Raw genomic sequence first — 19,661 nt, forward strand, 5'->3', positions numbered from 1 at the left:
AACCCACATCAGCAGGGCACTTTGTGAGCAAAGGAGATTAAACATGAACCCCTTTCAAAACCACATGACTGCAGTTTCCATGATTTATCTATTGCCATTCAAGAAAACCTCAGTATATATTGTTAGCAGTTTTATATTAGTTTTTCTTCGTTGGTTTTGTAAAATGAATGCAATTCGAATTCACAAATATCTACCCCTGACATAAACTCCAAAGTTTACAATTTAGTTTCAGAAATAAAAAACTATTTTCAGTTTCCCGACCAAGAAGACTCCTGGACATATTATGCTTCACTATAGGGAACAAACTGTTGGTAAAATAAATCATTAAAATGATTTTCAATATCTGATCAGTAAAAATTCAACCAGTTAAGTTTTTAAGAGATGCTGCCAACAGAGACAGAATAAGTGCTAGACAAACTGGGGTGAAATTAGCATATTGTCCCAGTTGACTGGCAGGCACAAAAACACATAAAAGTGTTTATCAATCAGATTTGAATGAAGTGCAGAGTGAGACGAAGATGACAAACTAAAGCTGACACAACACTTTGACTATCAGGGAGCCTCAGTGAATTTATATCAGCATGTTGAGTGTGGTGAAGCTTACAAACACTCTGCCACATGCATTTTTTTACCTTCAGATGATGATTGAAGACATATACACGAACAATTTTCATTTGCAATCCCTGAACAAAGGCTTTGTAGCAACACAGAGTGGTACAGTATATTTACTGACACTTACATTGATTCTTCTTGGCCTCATTCCCTTGAAAAGAAACATAAACCTGCAAGTCAGCAGTTGTACAACACTGCTGAATGAAACGTATTCAGACAAAATTAGATGCAGCATCCTCCTGTGTGTCGCTGCAGCGAACTCTAAAAACTGATTACACTTTATTCATTCAAAATGAGCCTTGATATGCTCGCATCCCAACAGGCTTTTGCATTAATATTGTCTTATTTTGTCTTTTGACTTCATTAGCATGTTCTATATTTGCAGTGCAGCATTTGTTGTCAGCGTTTCTGTTAAGAACACATGCACTCTGAAATGTGATTTACAGAAATAGTGTTCACTCTGCTCCCAAAGGGAATGACAGGCCATTAACAAAGGATTTGTCAGAATCCAGACTTTGCACCTTGGAGACAATCGCTGAATGAAAATATGCTGGCCAAAGCAAATTCATTGCGATTGCACTCCTCACGGAAATATACTTCATCATCAACACTGAGATTATGAGCAACATGGTCTTTTACTGCGCTTCTGCAGATTCTTGTGTTAGCACTCCGTTTGATTACAGACACAAAGGAAGAATGCATTACAACCTGTGGGTTTACGGCAGCACAACAATTCAGCAACCCATCTGTGATGAGTCTGTTTTGGCCAGACAAAACTTTAATCATGGCTCTGGTCTCCCGGCAGGTGGTCTAAGTGCCCTCCATTACGGGCTGATCCTTCTCCAGAGAGTGTACTCCACTGCTGCTGAAGACAGGGCTGCCCATATTACCTGCAGCCCATTAATTAACCAGATGAGAGCTTCATCTCAGCAGTCGCGCTTGGCTGTGCAAGCCACTTTCAGTTAGAGGCTGTAAAAATTTCTGGACAAGAGCAATGGTCATTCTGTTTATGAATACACAAGTAAATAAGTCAACCTGAAAGGCATCCAGCAGGGCAGGAAGCATCAGCTAATGTCAGGAGGGAGAAGAGATCAGAGAAGGATGACACTAATTCCTACATGACTCACTCTGGGGGTGTGTTTGTGTTGATCACTAGATTCCAGATGGAGTTGATAACACTTAAGACATCAGCATAATGTCATTAGTCTCTTGTTAACATTAAGTATTGGATTTAATATATTTGACCACTAGTAGCGCTATGGAGCAATACACCAGGAAGGTCAGACTTGAAGAAGACTGAAAGTGGATTTAAAGGAAAGGGCCACACACATCTCTTTTTATTTTTAATACACTCCCAGTTTTATCTGAACTTCTGCAGTCTGATTGAATCAAATCAAGCTTCTAGTGGAAAGTCGGTCTTTTTACTATAAAACATCCTTTTTGTGTTTTTATTCTTCCACCGCAGCTCGACAACAAAACACTGCGGGATGCAAAGAGTGAATTTCATACTGATTAGACTGTAACTCTGGAAGACAGCATTTTAATCTGACTAAAACAGACTGACGAAGCCCTGTGTGCAACATTCAACTTTTCATTGGTATTGTTTTATTGATAGATATTGGTCACTTCTATACAGACTCTTCATTCACTGTGTGTACACAAAAAACTGGGGTTCTCATTTTATATTACTTTAATTCAATATGCAGCACATACAACCAATCAGTTGAGATCCTAATGTTGTCTAAGCTTCTCCTGCCGGGTAAAAGCTCTGCATTGATGTATTACACAAACAAATACTATGCTCTCTTCTGTTGGTTATGATTCACATTGATTTCTCTGCAGCTTCCCACTCTGCCCTGCCAGATCATAATCACTGTGATGCAACAAATACCTGATCAGTTCTTCATCTGTTTATAGAAACCTAAATATATCAAATTAGTTCTACTACCGAGCAAAGTCATCGATAATATATACCACTGCGATAATTTGCAATTTTATGATACAACTGAAGTATTTCAAGGTGTTCAAAAAATGTTTAGATTGGAGTCAAATAGGCATGAAACTGTAAATGAGTATTGCATTTATTGATCGATACCTGAGACAGCCTGGCATGAATCTGTTGTCTGATCCATGTGCTCAAAGTTTTGAGATGAGAAACAAAGAGAACACTGAGCATCCTCATTAAATCAGTCATTGGTGCATGGCAGAGTGCTACTTATGCGAGGACATGTTCTGCATAATACCACATTTAGCGTGTCCAATTACATTAAATGTTCATATTGAGCTGCGCCCTTCCCTCTGGGTTTTTAGAAATTTAGAGTTGGGAGGGGTGAGGGGTTAGAAGCATTCAGCAGAGCCACTTCTCCATTTTCCTCAAAGAGTCTGAATCCATTAAAATTTTAAATTAGTCTTCTGTGAAGAGAATGAATGTACCCCCACACAATCATGGTGTCGGTGCTGCAGCTTTGTGTGGAGGTCTGAGTGTGTGTGTGTTGTGTGTGTGCATATTCATGTGCATGAAGGGGGCTGGGAGTCTCACTTTAGTAATAACTCCTCGTGGGCTGCTATGAGCACTTACAAAGGCACACACACAGCATACGTTCATGCTTACAGACCTGTGGGCTGAAAGCTTTGATGCCTGAAACAGTCTGTGGACGAATACAAATGTGTGTAGTTTTCAGAACAGTTCAGTTAAAGCAGATATCAGTGTGATTTGTCTCATGAGCTACATGCCACTGAAAATCTGGAGTTTTCGTTGAGATTGTAGTTAATGTGTGTGCACGTTGACTCTGTCTGACTCACTAACACAGTATATAATACGTTACATTCTGAGTCCACTATTTTTTAGTCCAGGAGATATTATATCCAGAACGAAAAATTGCAGTCAGATGGGGAGGAGAGCCAGAGCAGCTCAAAAACTGTAATGTGTCGCACAAATATAAGGCGCGGAGAGAATGACATGATGGAGTGAATGAATTAGTGATTTCAGGCCAAGTCGTGTTGACAGCAGAATCTTTCAGGGTCTTATTTAAGAAACCATCACAATCTGCAGGGGATTACACTGTCCTACCTCCTGCTCTATCTATTACCAACATTCAATCAGTGGCTGATTCATTCATCCACACATATGTCTCTCTGTGTCGCACGTATTACCACACTAACCCTGTCTATTAGAAATTAGGTTTATACACAACTCATCACCTCCACCAAGGAGATTATGTTATTATCTGCTTGTGTTTGTTGTTAGTTGGCAGGATTACAAAAAGAAGACTGGACAGATTACCAAGAAACTGGTGGAAGGATGCTGTATGGGTCAAGAAAGAACCTATTACATTTTTATGTGGATGGATCAGGGATTTGTTGATGTTTCTCAGAGAATTTGAGTTGTCGATCAGTGTGGGCAGTCTCGTGCAGATCTAGTGGATTCAATTTTATTTTTAAACGGTTGAAGGATTTTCTCAGCTGCTACAAAGTAACAAATATGGTTAGAAACCTGTAACTACTCTTATTGTGTGGTTGAGAAAATCTAGTGTGGCCTTAGCTACAAGCCTTGTTTTAATTTTAGGGGACTGTTGGACCTTGGCAGAGGTACAGTATGTGCTCTACTGAGAACAATTGTAGTTTACAATGAAACAAACATGTTAAAGGTACAGTGTGTAGAATTTTGTGATATCTAGTAGTGAAGTTTCATGTTGCAGCTGAACACCCCTCACCTCACCCTCTCCTTCCAAACATGAAAAAGAACCTGTGGCAGCTTCATTTGTCATAAAAACTCAAAAGGTGTTTAGTTTGTCCAGTCTGGACTAATGTTAAAAACATGGCAGCCTCCGTAGAGAGGACCCCCCTCCATGTAAATATAAAGTATTTATATATAAAGCGTTTTTTCTGGGGTAAAGAAAACTACAATTCATACAATTTAGATGAAACGAACTAGTGAAAAGATCATGAGGATTATTCTGCATTAAATATCTGACAATAGATCCCTTTCACCTAAATCTTACACACTGGACCTTTAAAGGAAATGTAATTACATAATTGTTAATATCTGCATTTCGAAGTTCAAAACGTTCATACTGAAGATATCTTACGTGTATCACATGCAAACACTGACATTATGTCATCAAGTGTTTCATTCTTACATCTTTGAAGTGAATTTCTCTGACTGAAGGTTTTATGTTTGGTTTGAGCGGCTTTAGGGCGCGAGCTGCTTGCTCATCAAAGAACATCACATCCCTTCAGATCTCCTCAGAAATACAAAGTATATGATAGAGAAGAATTCTCCGAAATATTTACTCCAACAAAACATGTGCACCAGGTTGGATTCCCTCAGTTTTCCCTCTCAGTAGCTGATCTTTTGAAGCAACAATGTTCTCTGTCTGTTCTTTATTTTAGGAGTTAAAACTAATATTTAGCCGGAAGTGCACTGTAAATACTTGTCAGTCATTTAAATAATTCTTTTTTGTTATTGCACAACGCTGAACATGAGTATAATTGATTATTCAGTTAGTAATTGTAGAGATAACACAATGAGCCAGGCACTGAATTAAAACAGTTTTGTGGACCGGCCCACAATTCTTTGCGGCAGCAACTTTTTAAGATAAAAAACAGAACAGCTGTTTTATTCCTATGATATGAACCAGAACTGATGTGAATCTACCACGTATATATTCACATTATTATATAATTTCAACATTTCCGTTTTATTTTCATTTTCAATTCAATCTGTTTTGTTGTTTCGTAATGATTGAATGTTTCCTTTGTATAACATAAAAACATGAATGAAATGCTTCAAATGAAATGAAATGCACCAACTTCAATGAAACGCTCTCTAAGAATGAAGATTGTGTGGGAAAATAGGATTGAGCTTTTGCACTGATTGTGCACTAGCAGGCTGTTTTATATGTTCATAAATGGTTCGACTTTGTGAATAAGAAATGCTTTGTGTTGTTAAAAATAGAACAACTATCTGCTGTGATACGCCTCTGCTCGCCTCAATGCTTGTTACTGTTTATATAAGAGTTTGTGTATCAGTTTCATGTTTTGAGTAAAGATCTCTAACTTATGAACTCAAAGCTTCACAGCGTTGAGCAACTTATCCAGACAGAAAATCTTGTGTTTTATTCCCGTTCTTCTAAAATGTATTAAAGGTGATGCCTTGTGAGTCAAGCAGCAGGGTGTGATGCAGGGGAATCTGAAAGAGCTGCTCTCCTTGCTGCTGATGTGCAGCTTCCACTTCATAGAGCTGTATCTGGTTTAAGATTGATGCAATTCAGGCTCTGACAGCTGTTTAGCAAATGCCCCTCATTCACTGATGAGCATTTTATGTGATTGTGTCCTGAGATCGACAACCTTTGAGGTACTTAGAGTAAACCACAGGAGGCTCCTTTAATCGGGAGTCATATCTTAAAGGTCCAGTGTGTAAGATTTATGTGAAAGGGAACTATTGGCATATATTTAATGTACAATAAACCTCATGATGTTTTCACTAGTTCGGTTCATCTAAATTGGATGAATTGTAGTTTTCTTTTCCCTTTAAAAGGCTGTTTATATTTAAATACTTTACATTTTCATCGAGGGGGTCCTCTCGGAGGCCACCATCTTTTTTATAGTACTCCTGAACAAACTAAAAACCTTTTGAGTTTTTATGACACCTGATTTCTTCCACAGGTTCTCTGTCATGTTTGGAAGGGGAGGGTAAGGTGAAGGCTATTGATGTTACAATAGATACTTTGCCAATAGATAGTATCACACTAGATACAATGCTAACTGATTTTGCAATCGGTAATGTGCTAATAGATAGTGTGATAATAGATAATGTTACAATCGATAATGTGTTAAGCGATATTACAGTTTATAAAGTGTCAATAGATAATACAGCACTGCCTATAGTAGTTGGTATTTATACAACTTTCAAAACAAAGCCATGTTATTTAACACCCTGACGTGAGGTCACCTATGTGTCTCTTCAGGTTTGTGTTTTTCTTCACAGAGGTGTTGCAGCCTCAGGGCTTCCTCCCGACAACACGACTCTCTGCAGCTTTATATTTGAAGTGGGTCCAAATATCAACCTGTTTTGTTGGCGTCATGTTCTTTCCCTTCACTGCATGTTTCATCTCTTAATGTTTTGGTGCATATAGCTGGGTTCTTGCACTGTCTTCAGTCTGTTCATAACCACACTGCTGTTGTGCAGAATCACCAGACAAAATAATAAGAATGTGCAGGAAGAGAAATGTGCAGCACAGCCGTTCAAAGAAGGACCTTTCAAGTATTTGGTTCGAAGGAAACGCTCTGATTTAATTTCAACCTGTGCACTGCAGAGCCACAATCTTCTCTGCCTCTTAATTCTCATGGAAAATGATAAAAATGTTTGTGACTGAGCTGAACGAGCTCTGCAGTCACAACTTTATCCAAACAACAGACAGGTGGTGCACACTATAATGACGGTAGAAGTGACTGTTCTCGTCACAGCTGAACGATCCACTGTCAGTAGCTATTTCGTGTTTTGCCAGACCAAGCATGCACCCGTTGGTACATGGCAGGTGTGTTTGATTTGGGACACATGATGTGGTCGTTGGGTGGTGCATTGAATCAGCGGCTTCATCTCTGAAGCTGTGCCTGACGATTTTGCTCTTTTCATGTGTTACACTCTCAGGGTTGATCCCAACTTCATCATGTGATCTTTGTTTTTACCCTCTAACAGTTTTGACTTTAAATGTAGAGAAGTAAAATGTTTGAGTTTAAAAACATAGCTTACTTAGTAAGAGGGATTTTTTTTTACAGATGATAAAGATCATTAATCATCTTCAACCCCACATCTTTATGCTCATCTCTTTTCTGCTCCCCGTCTGTTTCTCTGATTGCATAGGAATGAAAAAATATATTGCTTTTTTTTTTATCTTGATCAGACTCTTTTCAATTTCTGCATATTATCTTGAGGCAGATGGTCTGTCCGAAGTAATGGGCAATGATTTATGAGGAACATTTATCTTATCTTTGTGATGCAATACGATAAGATAAGATATATAATACTATCATGTACTAGAAATAAGCAATGCCTTATACTGTTTTAGGGTAAGTAAATTAAAAAGTGGGTTTTAATCCCCATATTTTGTTGTTAGTCTGTACCATGAGAACAAATTTAAACTAGGACTGCAATGTTTAGTTACTGTACCAGGCTGTAGCACCACATTTTATCTTTCTCTCTGATACTGCACAGTAAAATAATAATATGAACTTCTACTCAACTCCATATACCTTACGTCTACATAAAAAATACATCTGCTGTTAAAGTCCAGAGCAGAGACTCTCCAACTGGACCCTCCAGCTGAGAGGATTATAAATATGACCACTGATGTACTTAAAGGAGCTCACCTGATCAATGGGTACACTATGGATTACACGCAGACTGAGATCACCCACTGCCTTCAGGTCAAACAGCATCTCCTCAATGGTTAGTGTCACACTGTGGCACAAATCTGTCTACTGCAGAGATTCAATATATCTTTATTATGACTGTAAAAGTACAATGCAAATTTTACCTGGAGCAAGCCCAAAGATTGATTACACACAGTAATTATATTAAGTAAGTTATGGAATTAACTGTTAAAATATATACTAAGAAAATTGAATACTAAATACTTTATATATACAAATATGATACACAATTAATTAAAAATAGAAAGACAATAAACAGTGCTAAAATATGAAGATATTGATACAACGGTGGCTGTATCACCTGAGAATTTGATATTGCAGTAGTCAGGGTGGGTTTTAAAAACCTCATGTTTCCTCAATGTAAATTGAAGAATTCCTAAGATTCAAAAGAAAGGCCCCAAAATTCAATTTATTCAAAAAGGTAAATGCAGTGTAACCATTTGAACTGCTGAGATTAACATTGCTGTTCCGTGTTCATGTCATATTTCGACATTGAACGCATACGTCACATGAACCAGAACTCGACAAGATGACGAAGACGAAACAACAACGCAACAGGGTCAGTGAAGGATGAGAGAGGGGGTTGGTGTGGTGAAGAGAGAGAGAAATCCATTAAATTCTTTTGAAATATTAAGTAAATATATCTGTTTTCAAATACTTTTTCTGTTTCTATGCTGAAAGATTTAGTTCATTCTAGATTTCCAGGAGAAAGATTCCTGATGGCTCTTTAGTCCGGTTTATTCTAACTCAGTCATCTCCTGCAGCAGCACCATCTCTGCCCACCACTTCTCCCTCAGTGTGCAGCTCACCCCTCTGGCTATTTTTCGAAAACTGTCTTCACATGCAAAATTAAATTTTTTGTTTATGGTTGTTGTTTATAGCAGAGAAATCTACAGCACTATTAAAATCCTGTTGCTGTTAACTAGGAAATCTCTTTAAGGCAAACCTAATAAAATAATATCCTGAGAAGAAAGAGTCGCGATGTGGGCTGAACCTGCAGAAAACACTGCAGTCATCTGTTTCCTGCAGAAAAGACTTGTGCAGACAGACTTGTGCTGGGGAAGGCAAGGTGGGATTTTTGTGATGCCTAACCACGGCATTATATAGATTCTTTGAAGCAGCCTCTGGAAAGTCACTGTGACAGAAAAAGGCAACACAGAACCACAGTTAATAATGTAATGAGCTTCACAGCCCTTGGCTATGTTTGTACCCTGTGAAACAAAAAAATAGAAAAGTCATCAACATGATCCTTGCAGTAATGATTGTACTTTTACTTTGTGTATGTCTGTGTTTGTGTGTAAAGCTTGCAAAAGTATGATTGTGTGTGTGACTGTCAGAAGGAATGCAAATACTCTCCCCAGAGAATGCACACATCTCCCAAATGATTCATGACCCCAAGCGTTTTCAGCTACGACGGTGACTGTACTGTGGATGTGAAGCCTCCATTTTTGGCCTGAGTGCTTTTGAAGCTGGAGTGGGATTTGGTTCCATGAGTTTTTATGTTAATTCATTCAAGCATTTCCCTTCCTGTGTGTTAACAGTTCGTGTAGAGTGCTATAGTATGTATCGCTCCAAAAATCAAAAGGTGGGATTTGATGAGGAACAAGACAGAGGCTGTCTTCAGAGAACAACAACAGCATCGGTTGATTCAACAGCTGCCCCTGAAAACATCTGAAGTTTACGTCCCAGTGACAAAACCCTCAAGTGGCTGGAGTAATTATGAAAAGAAGAAAAGAAGAGGTCAGTAAACAACTGTGTCCAGCCAATGTTGTTTATTAAAAGCATGATCACGATCCTTCCAGAACCTTAACCAATGGGTTATCAGAATCTGAATCAGCTATGTAGGCCTAGTATATGTACACACACAAGGAATTTGACTTTGGTTTGACATTGCTCAGTGTACTGATAAAGAAATAAGTTGAAAATTAAAGTGGTGTAGAGTCTGCACTTTTTGGAACAGTGAAGGAGACAACCCCTAACACTTAACAAAATACCCATTTTCATCCAAACGACTTATTTCCTTAAACCTAACTTAAATTGATTTATGTCAGCATTCAAAGGCATGTATGAATATTGGACTGAAAATTCTTCCCTGTATCATCGGTACAGATGTTTTTTGTTGTTCACTTTGGATAACCTATTGGTTCAGGACAACTTTATCCCATGTAACCAAAACCCTGCCCCAGGTCTGTCCATTATGACAGCAGGAGTGCCGGTGCAAAAATGCAGGGCTGACTGGCACAGAAGTTGAATCTGCCACCACTTCATCCAGTAAGGTGCTGCGGCTGCCAGATCTATTATATGTGAGCACAAAGGCTCACTACTTTTTATGTGAATCATGTATTCTACCATTTTTATCCTGGAGCCTAAATATTGCGACAAACGATAAAGTGAGTGTCACTATAATAACTTCCCAGAGGCGTAAAAAGCCAGTGTTTTGGAGTGTGGTGCCGTTACACTCACTGATGTGTTACTCAAACTGGACGTGACTTGAAGCAAGTAGCTGGTGCCTCCATCCCAACATTGCAGTCCCTTGTGTTGTTTTAATATAAAGTCATTTTTGGTCTGAACTCAGGCTTACAGTCCACGACCCTGATAACATGATCCCTGTGACAATAAAGACAAACAGGCTATTTTACAGGTATAATTATTACCATGTTCAAGGCCTGGGCAATGCAACAATATCAATATTTATCGCAAGATCATTTTCATTAATAGTAATACAATTTTAGTCCACTAAGTACAGTGAGTGGGTATAACACATGATTGATCCACCTTCAATTTTTTTTAAATGTATCAAGTATTTGTCAGAAGGAAGGGTTTAAAACCACAACCTTCACTCCAGAGCAAACATTTGTCTCTAAACTTAAAAGAAATAGTAGTGTAACATTTATCCATATCAACTGATATTAATTTATTTTTACCTTGGTATAACTTTTGGCCATATCGCCTAACCCTACACCATCATAATTTAATATACATATACATACATATTGGTTTTCCTGGTATTGGGTCATTTAACTAACCAACCAATCAATCGACACAGCTACATGCGGCTACAAAGAGCACTCTTGTCTTGAAAATATATAACACACACACACACACACTAAAGTTTAATTTTTTTGCTGCAAGTGTTGTTTTTTCTTTTCCCCTTGCTGGCAGTTTGGGATCCAGGCCAAGTTAAGTAACGACCTCACACTGCACCGCTCGTCCTCGGAGCAGGAGCGTGACTCTCAGAAATGGGCGCTGGCACAACAGACCAATTAATATGCATGTTGTTACTCAGATATTTATCGCCCCAGTAACACTGGTAGTTTATTACTGTGGTTGTTTTATCTTATTTATTTATTTTATTTTTCTTTCTTCTGCATCTGAGGTGTGGGCTCTGGCTTGGCCAGATGGGTCCTTGGATACAGCAGCAAAAACAGCTGGTTGTCAGGGGAGACCAGCAGAGAAAGCGAGTGAGCAAATGAAAGAGAGAGAGATTTATTTCACAGTTTTCTGAGTGACTACTCTTTTTGTTCTTGGTGTGTGATGTACTAGAGTGAAGATAGGTAGATGGGAATCTATCTAGCAACAGTATCTACCAGTCTATCTATCTATCTTTCTATCTCTCTATCTATCTATCTATCTATCTATCAGTCTATCTATCTATCTATCTTTCTATCTATCAGTCTATCTATCTATCTATCTATCTATCTATCTATCTATCTATCTATCTATCTATCTATCTACCAGTCTATCTATCTATCTTTCTATCTCTCTATCTATCAGTCTATCTATCTATCAGTCTATCTATCTATCTATGACAATTTTTGACAATTACTGTGGAGTGGCAGAGTGATTGTATTGAATTGCATTGAGCTCTAGTTTCATAGTGAAATATAATAAATAATATATATTTCTTTTTTATAACTGCTGTTATATTATCTTCTCATTATCATCAACAAGTGTCACAAAGAGACTCAAACCAACAATGAATTTATTTAAAAGTAAATTCTACTAACGAGTTCTATGCCGCTGCACATCAGTGAACTCCATTAAAAACACATGAACGATACCATTGCTCCGACTTACACATCCCCTCATTAAAAATACCATAGCCAATGTAGGTTACCCTGAAGTAACTCCATAGCTGCATTTTTGATTTCGGCAGCAGAGCTCCATGCTGGACAGACATCATTTAGTATACACAGGGATGTTGTTTCATTTTAAACTGCTGTGAGGGAGAAACTTCACGTCTTTGCTCATTATAGTTACAATAAACATCAGACTCAGTGTGGTTACACACAAACACACAGTCCAGGATCAATTCATTCTTGGTTTTGTTTTTCTCACGGTAAAAAAAACAGCCCTCCTTTAACTCCCGTCCACATAATGTGTTTGAAATCCTGCAGAGCTTTAAGAGGTGGACAGGAATCTATAAAACAAAAGACAGAGATAGGTGTTTAGATTTAAAATTAACTCAAGCAGGGGACTCACATTGCGAGTGTGTGCATCCATGTGTACCTCGGAGAGCACTCATGTTTCTCGCACACAGAGCGATCCGCTCCTGCTTAACAACCAGCATTGTGGTTGTGAGGCTGAAATAATCGGTGTTGTTTCCCCTCATTTACATGGTGTCTGTTGTGATTAGTGTGATCTGTGGTTTCTGTCGAGTAACTGCTCTGCTTTTGAAAACGTTCTTTTATATTACCTCTGCAGAGATGTCAGGTTCTGCCAACTGCCTCTCCTCACATGTGCATCAAACCTAGTGGCGCTCGGATGCTGATTGGATTTTGAAAGCATCTCCCGGCTCTGTATTTGTTGGTAGTAGTCCTGTTGTGCAGGATGTCTGAATGTGCCACATTATGAAAGACATGTGTCTGTCTGTGTGCAAAGGCTGTTTTAGTGTTATTATTTCTCTCTACCACACAACCTTGGGCTTGTTCTGCTTTCTCTAATGACTAAGCAGAAGTGAAAGGGAACATAAAACAGCTGCTGTGCATGAAAGCAACATGCATAGTATGATCACAAAGGATTTCAGTGCTTTAAATCATATTTTATACACTAAACCTAGAATATCAACTAGAATATCACCTGATAACTTTTCCTCCTCCCCAGTGATGCCTGCGTGTATATTAAATTGCATTAAAACCTCACAGTCAACATCCGATCATCCTCAGACATGCACTCCATCACACTCCTCCCTCGCTGATGTCAGGCTGAGTGGCATCTCAATAGATGTAGGTCTCTGGCTTTTAAAAATCAACCTGTAAATCAGCCTCCACCCACTCCTGAAACATGCGGTATGATGGGAAATATTGATATTTGTTGGCATATACTGAATGTCCCGCCTTCAGAATTAATCATGGCGTAGAGGAGAGTGCTCCTCTCCTTGTCTGACTCGGGGGGCTTGCCTCGCCTGTCCCACCTGTCTCCTGAGCTCCATTTGCTCCCGTCCAGTGTCTCCATAACTTGCACAGCCACATGATGAGATCAAGGAAGCCTAGTCATCTAAGTAATGGCTTTCTTTCTGCTGATTCCTCCTGGGTCCAAGGCCCTGCGTCCAGTGATGTATGCTCCACGCAACGGCACAGGACAGTTCATCTCTCTCAGCCACAGGCACCTCTGAATAAGCACACCCACCCTGGACCTCTCTGAAATGTACTTTGAGGCTGCTGCCGTCCTTCCCATTGACATCCACAGAACAAAAGAAGCACAATAACCATTTTAGAGTCATGTAATAAGACTTAAGAGTATTAGAGAAGGGTTGGGGGGGGGGGGGGGGGGGGGGGGGGGGGGGGTCTTCCATTCGCAGGGGTTGTAAACTAACCTTTTTTCTTTTCTTCAGGGACAGCCACACAAAAGTCTTAAAAGCTGCTACACTGTTATTCTATCACAGCCAGTGTTCATTTCCCCTCACATCCTCTGTATGAACTTCTCAATGCTACAACATGTTTTCTGTGTCCAACTGTTCAGTCTAATTACACAGTTTCCTTCTCTCTGTCCCCAGGCTTCTACATTCTGCTTGGTTTGGCATGAGACCCCACCAGCTCCCATGGGCTCTTCCTGCTCTTCAGCTTCAGTAAGGACCCTTTCAGCAAACTCCTCAGTGGCATTTTTTAACACAAGCCCCCTCTGCAACCCTGTCTCACCAAGAAATAAAGCATTTAATTGGAAAACTGGCCAGATGTGGAGTGTGGGATGAATATAGAGTAGAAAAGCAAAGCCAAATAGCCCCCCCCCCCCCAAAAAAAACTGCAGAACCCAACATAACATAATGACAGTCACATAAATGATATGAAATGCCCTTTCAGTTTCTCTCCCCTGCCTCACTTTCTTTCCTCCTCTCCTGCTACCTTGCTGTTGTACCCTCTTCCTTTCCACTGACATTCCCTAGACATCTGATGGATATTGGACCATGCCCTCCAGGAGACATATTCCATTATCATGCTGCCACTGTGCACATCCACCGACCCGTCTCTCCTCTAATCAATAGCCATGCAGCACAGCAGCACAGCCGACAAGCACAAACAAGAGGCACACTGCAAGACCTTCATTTAATAATCAAACCACTAGATGAGCGCAGATGAGAGTGAAAGCTGCAAAGTAATTTGAAGACGAGTAATAGCTGATTAATTCATGTCTGTGCAGAATGATATTGATGGAAATCCAGCAGAGCAGCCCCAGCTGTGCTGCGTCTTACCTGTGCGTCTCTGTGGTGGTCCTTCTCACTGTGGCTCATGGAGACCCTCGGTCTACACAGCCATGCCCTCCTATATGGGCATGCATCTGTGGAGCAGATCAGTGGTCTGCCTTGTGTCTGTCAGCTCCGAGAAAAAGAGGGGATCAAGGATCAGAGAGTCCTCCCGACTTGGCAGCCCCGTCTAGCGCATCTCCTTGTGTCTCCCGCTCTCCCAGGTCATTCCAGCCAGCCCCTCGGCAACTGCAGAGCCAGGGAGCGAGCGTTCGGGGGGGGATGGGAGGTGCTTAGAAAACTGAAGCGGACATGGAACGACAAGCAGAGCACCTCCTCCTCCTCCTACATGTCTGACTGCAGCCAGTGGACATGCTTCAGCCGGAGCCTCTGTACGCCTCCTGTTTTCACCTTGTTCAATCGTGTGAGTGTGTGTGCATTTTGTGGGTGCTTGCTTGTCAGTGCTGACTCCACTCTGCGCTGTGCGTAGATACTCAGTCTCTTCTCTCACTGTTAATGCTGCTTAGGGGCTCTAAGAGAGAGGGAGAGAGAGAGAGAGAGAGAGAGAGGTGTGTGAAGTGGGGAAGGGAGAATGGCAAGGGAGGCTATAGGAACGGTTCCCTTCTGCTCCATCTATCGGTACCAGTCAATCAGCTAATGAGTCATCCATCCATACATATGTCTGTGTGTGTGTGTGTGTGTGTGTGTGTGTCTATGTGTGTGTGTGGCCCTAACAGATATACAAGCTGGCAAAGAATTCATGTTTCTTGTTTGTACTCTGCATATCTTGCATGTTTACAGTGTGCAGATACATTCCACTAAGTCCTTTGTATGCTAATGAGCATGTTTGAAATGACTGCTTGAGAACTTTATAGCCCGGTATCTACACACATGCACGATGCAAATGCACACTCATCCAGTCCAGAGGAGAGGAACCTCTGAATAGCAGCAGAGAACCTTCTCCCGATATCGGAATATCAACAGCCCCAAGAACCTACAGCCTCCCTGAACGCTCAGGGGAATGATGTATCACACCTCAACACTGCAGAGGATCCCCAGAGGAGAGGAGAGGAGAGAGGGGAGGAAAGGAGAGGAGGATAAATATGAAAGCCCCTCCATGGGGGGGTTGAAAGAAACAGGAGGGGGAAGGAAAGAAAATGAGAAAGACAAGTAGTGAAATGTTGAGTCTCAGTTTCACTGACAGTGTGCTCTGTTTTGTTCTCTAACCATGCTGTCTGTTCTACTGTGGCTGCCTCAAGAATTAAAGAGAGAGGCAGAAATTGATAAAATGGAAAGGAATGAAGATGTGGAGATAAGAAAAAAGGCGAAATTGAGAGAGGGAGAACAGAGAGAGAGAGAGAAATGTAAGGCACAGACATTTTCCCATCAGATAAAAAAAGCAGGGACATTTACAAAGCACAAGAGGAGCATACTAACAACCCTCTTCTTCTTGTCTATCCCTCTTTTTTCGTTGTTAGATAAGTCTATCCTTATCTTTGCATCCTCTTTATACCTTTGTCCCAGGTGCAATCTTTGCTCTCTGTGTCTGACTGAATTAAGCCAGCCCTCTGTCCTACCTCAAAGCAGAATGCATGTTAAAACAGCAGAACAAAAACATGTTTACCTTGTCAGCCTGACAGAAAAGGCTATTGAATATTTCCCAGCATCCTGGGAAACTGAAAATGTCTAGACAGACAGATTTATGTAAGCAGAGGCACAGGGCAAGATGTTGGGCCCTGCAGACAGCCATGCTTGCAGCGTTATGTGACTTGAATGAGACTATTACTCTGCTCCAGAGAACCACAACAAACTGCACCAACTCTGTCTTTGTCCTTTCTCTTACAGACTGATTCTCTCAGAAATATGTGCATCACCAATCACAGCCCAAAAGAATGAATTTTGAACTTGCTATGACAAATGAAAATTATGGAAAGGACTGAAAACATGAATAGGAATTCATGGACTTGAAGAAAATCATTAATTTACAATGTGCCCTTTGTGATTTTTCCCAAAGAAAATTCAGTCGAGACGTGATCCCCAAAGAAACTGTAGCGACTGACCTGGGGGTCGGCTTCTGAAGGAAATGCTTCCTGCTCGGCCGTATTAATCTGACTCTGTAATCTGCTACTAAATCAGGAGTCAGCTGAGGCAGTGACTGAGGCAATCTCATGAAGAAGAGTCAGCCTCGTGAAGTGTGTGTGGAGGTAATTATGCATGAGGAAGACTGTTAATGCTACATTGGATGTCGGCAGAGGACTAACAGATGGTAATTCCTCCCTCCTCCTGCACCCCTGGCAGAACTCTGGATTACAAATGCATTGCTAAGCACATATCACCTTCTCTCACACATACAGATGTGCTGCTGCAGCAACAGAAGTTTGGCTTTAAAGGGCACTTTAAAGCTTTAATGCTACTATACTAATACTGTTCCAGCTGGAAAGGAAAAATCAGGATCATGCAAGCTAGAAGGACTTTTGGGATACTGAATTGAAAATCCCATTTGTGTTGATCTTCCTTCTTGCACATTCATGAAATTATTTTGTGAATTCCTTGAGTCCACTGATTTACGGACAATATCAAGTGCTTTCTCGATTTGAGGCATCGACAGGCATCTTAGAACCACTTTTTGACATTTTAGTGATAACGTTAAAATGAGTAAATGTGCAGCAATAATAGAGTGATATTTAAACTAGCAATAAGTGGAGGGCATAGCTCTGCCAAGGACCTAAATTCAATGGATGAGGGACAACCTGGTCAGGGTGCAGCCCGCCTCACACCCAGCTACGACCCTTAAAGGATAAATGGGCTGTGTTATAAAGAGCCTTTTCAGTCTTATTGACCACTCAAAGCGCTTTACAGTACAAATTGCCTCCACCTTTTCACACACACATTCATACAGCGCTTCTAAATGCAGTCACACACCATTATCTCACACCATTCCCAGCACAGCAGTCATGGGCAGTTGGGGTTCTGTATCTTGCAGAGGACACTTGAGAATGTAGACTGGAGGAGCTGGGGATCAAAGCACCAACCTTCTGGTTCGCAGCCAACCCGCTCTACCTCCTGAGCCACAGCCGTGATAAGCAATATAGACAATGGATAGTTTTAATCACACACACTACGATTGCTAGATGCAGCGTGAATGAAAAAGGTAATTCTTACAGTTTCTTTAGTCCACAGCTGCTAAGAAAAGCTCCTCATTCAGCTCATTAAATTTAATACATATAAAGAAACAATTACCATTCAGTTAATTCTCTGCAGCCATGTGAAGCCAACAGCCCTTGATAAATCTATAGCCTCTGATTTGAGAGTGCAGTGCCATCACACACATAATCACCTGCAAAGGGCACCAGGCTACTAAAAGATAACCACACACCTCTACACACATCCGAGTGATGGGTTAGTATTCACTCATCATCCTCCTGGGTGCTACGACCCGATTCTTTTTGGACAAAGTTATATATTTAAAAGAAATTCTTCAATCCTGTTGCTGTCATCATATCCGTCACAAAATATATGACTGACAAGAGACACTATAGAATTATGATTAAAGCAGACCTGTCTTTGTTTTACAAGCAGGTTCAACTGCAGACACCAACACCATTCATGCCCCTACCTGCAATTGAACGATTGCTTTTTGGCCCATGAGGTGGGCTCACCATCCAGTAGTGCTATCTAAAATGTTAGCCTGAAAGGTACCATTAAACTTAGATGTTGGTGTTTGGGCCTCAACACTCCTTGATGGTTGCTGGCAGTGTAATACTGCTGAGACAGGAAGTGTACAATGCACCTCCTACCCTTATCCTTGATTGGACGCAGCACTCTTGACCCCAGGTGGCTTGGAGATGGGAAATTGTCCCAGCTCTTGATGGCAGTCACGTGACTGATGTCTCTCTCACTGCTGTAGCAGCTACAGCATCTTACCCAGAATATGTGCAACCTTTGTCCCCTCTTTTCTGGATTTCAGGCTCTAGATATCTGTTTGTCATAATTCATCTCCTTCGTGCATCTCCTCTGGTAACTTGTCATCAGCCTTTTGAAGACCAATGGCTGATGCAGACTGCACAGCCAGATGGCTGTCTGCATATTCTGTACCCTCAGCCGCGCTCCTCAGAGCCTCTCTGGTGTCTTTAAACTGCATCAAGACAGTCTCCATTAAATCATTGAAACCCTGTTCAAGGCACGTGGCCCTAAAGACCAGATCAAGGTAGTTGAGGACACTATACCCTTTTCCTGTAGTCTATGGCCTCCATCTTATCTGTCATTTCATGTCAGAACTGCACATACAGAGAAAAGCCGGCCCTAAACTGTTCATATCAAAACAGCTCTTGGAATCTGCATCTGCATAGTTATTGAGTGAGCTATACTGAAGAAGCTAAGCTTCAGATGATCATAATGTTGAAATACAACAAAAACACACTACCATAGGGTTAGGTACCAATCAGGCACTGGTTCCTACACAGCCTGTACCTTCAGGATAGAATCACAACAGAGATTTTGGTGCCTTATTTTGATGCCTGATCTATGCACTGAAGTAGTTGCCATGCTCACAGGCAACTTCTCAAACTTGATTTGACGTGACTGCTTAAAGCTAAGCATTCGAAAGTGTGGCTTTATTTTAAATTAGAGGATTCCAGCAAAGTTTGGAAAACAATTCAGTGCACGATCAGGGGATACATTTAAAAGCAGATGGATGCATCCTTTGGGGTTATTTAGGGACAAGATATGGAACAATATAACTCTGTTAACTCAAGTCACCTATGGGTTGTGACATGTGTTTCATTTCACATTTCATTTCAGTGCATCTATTCTGCAGATTCAACAAGAGATGAAGCTTCATGGGATCACAGAGAGGAGCAACAGATTCCTGTAGCCCTTACAGAACAAAGAGGAGCTGAAGAGGAACAGAAGAGTCAGGTGACAAAGTAACTAAGAG

At 40.7% G+C, this 19,661-nt stretch overlaps 1 protein-coding gene and 1 long non-coding RNA gene across 4 annotated transcripts in view; one reads left to right on the forward strand and one right to left on the reverse strand.

Annotated features, from left to right (window-relative positions):
- LOC138411365 (uncharacterized) overlaps positions 1–15,081 on the forward strand; it is a 76,777-nt gene extending 61,696 nt beyond the window's left edge. The window contains exons 5-6 of the long non-coding RNA XR_011243999.1: positions 14,042–14,113; positions 14,950–15,081. This is a non-coding gene — a long non-coding RNA (uncharacterized lncRNA). The remainder of the gene's footprint in view (positions 1–14,041; positions 14,114–14,949) is intronic.
- frmpd3 (FERM and PDZ domain containing 3) overlaps positions 1–15,106 on the reverse strand; it is a 75,989-nt gene extending 60,883 nt beyond the window's left edge. Inside the window, exon 1 of one of the 3 annotated variants that reach the window (XM_069531333.1) lies at positions 14,735–15,106. The gene's annotated coding sequence lies outside the window, so the exon portion shown is untranslated. The remainder of the gene's footprint in view (positions 1–14,734) is intronic. The other 2 variants (XM_020092327.2, XM_069531336.1) reach the window with 2 other exon arrangements.
- Positions 15,107–19,661: the final 4,555 nt, after the last annotated feature.

Source organism: Paralichthys olivaceus, chromosome 9 (genome assembly GCF_024713975.1).
Source record: "Paralichthys olivaceus isolate ysfri-2021 chromosome 9, ASM2471397v2, whole genome shotgun sequence".
Taxonomy (NCBI): Eukaryota; Metazoa; Chordata; class Actinopteri; order Pleuronectiformes; family Paralichthyidae; genus Paralichthys; species Paralichthys olivaceus.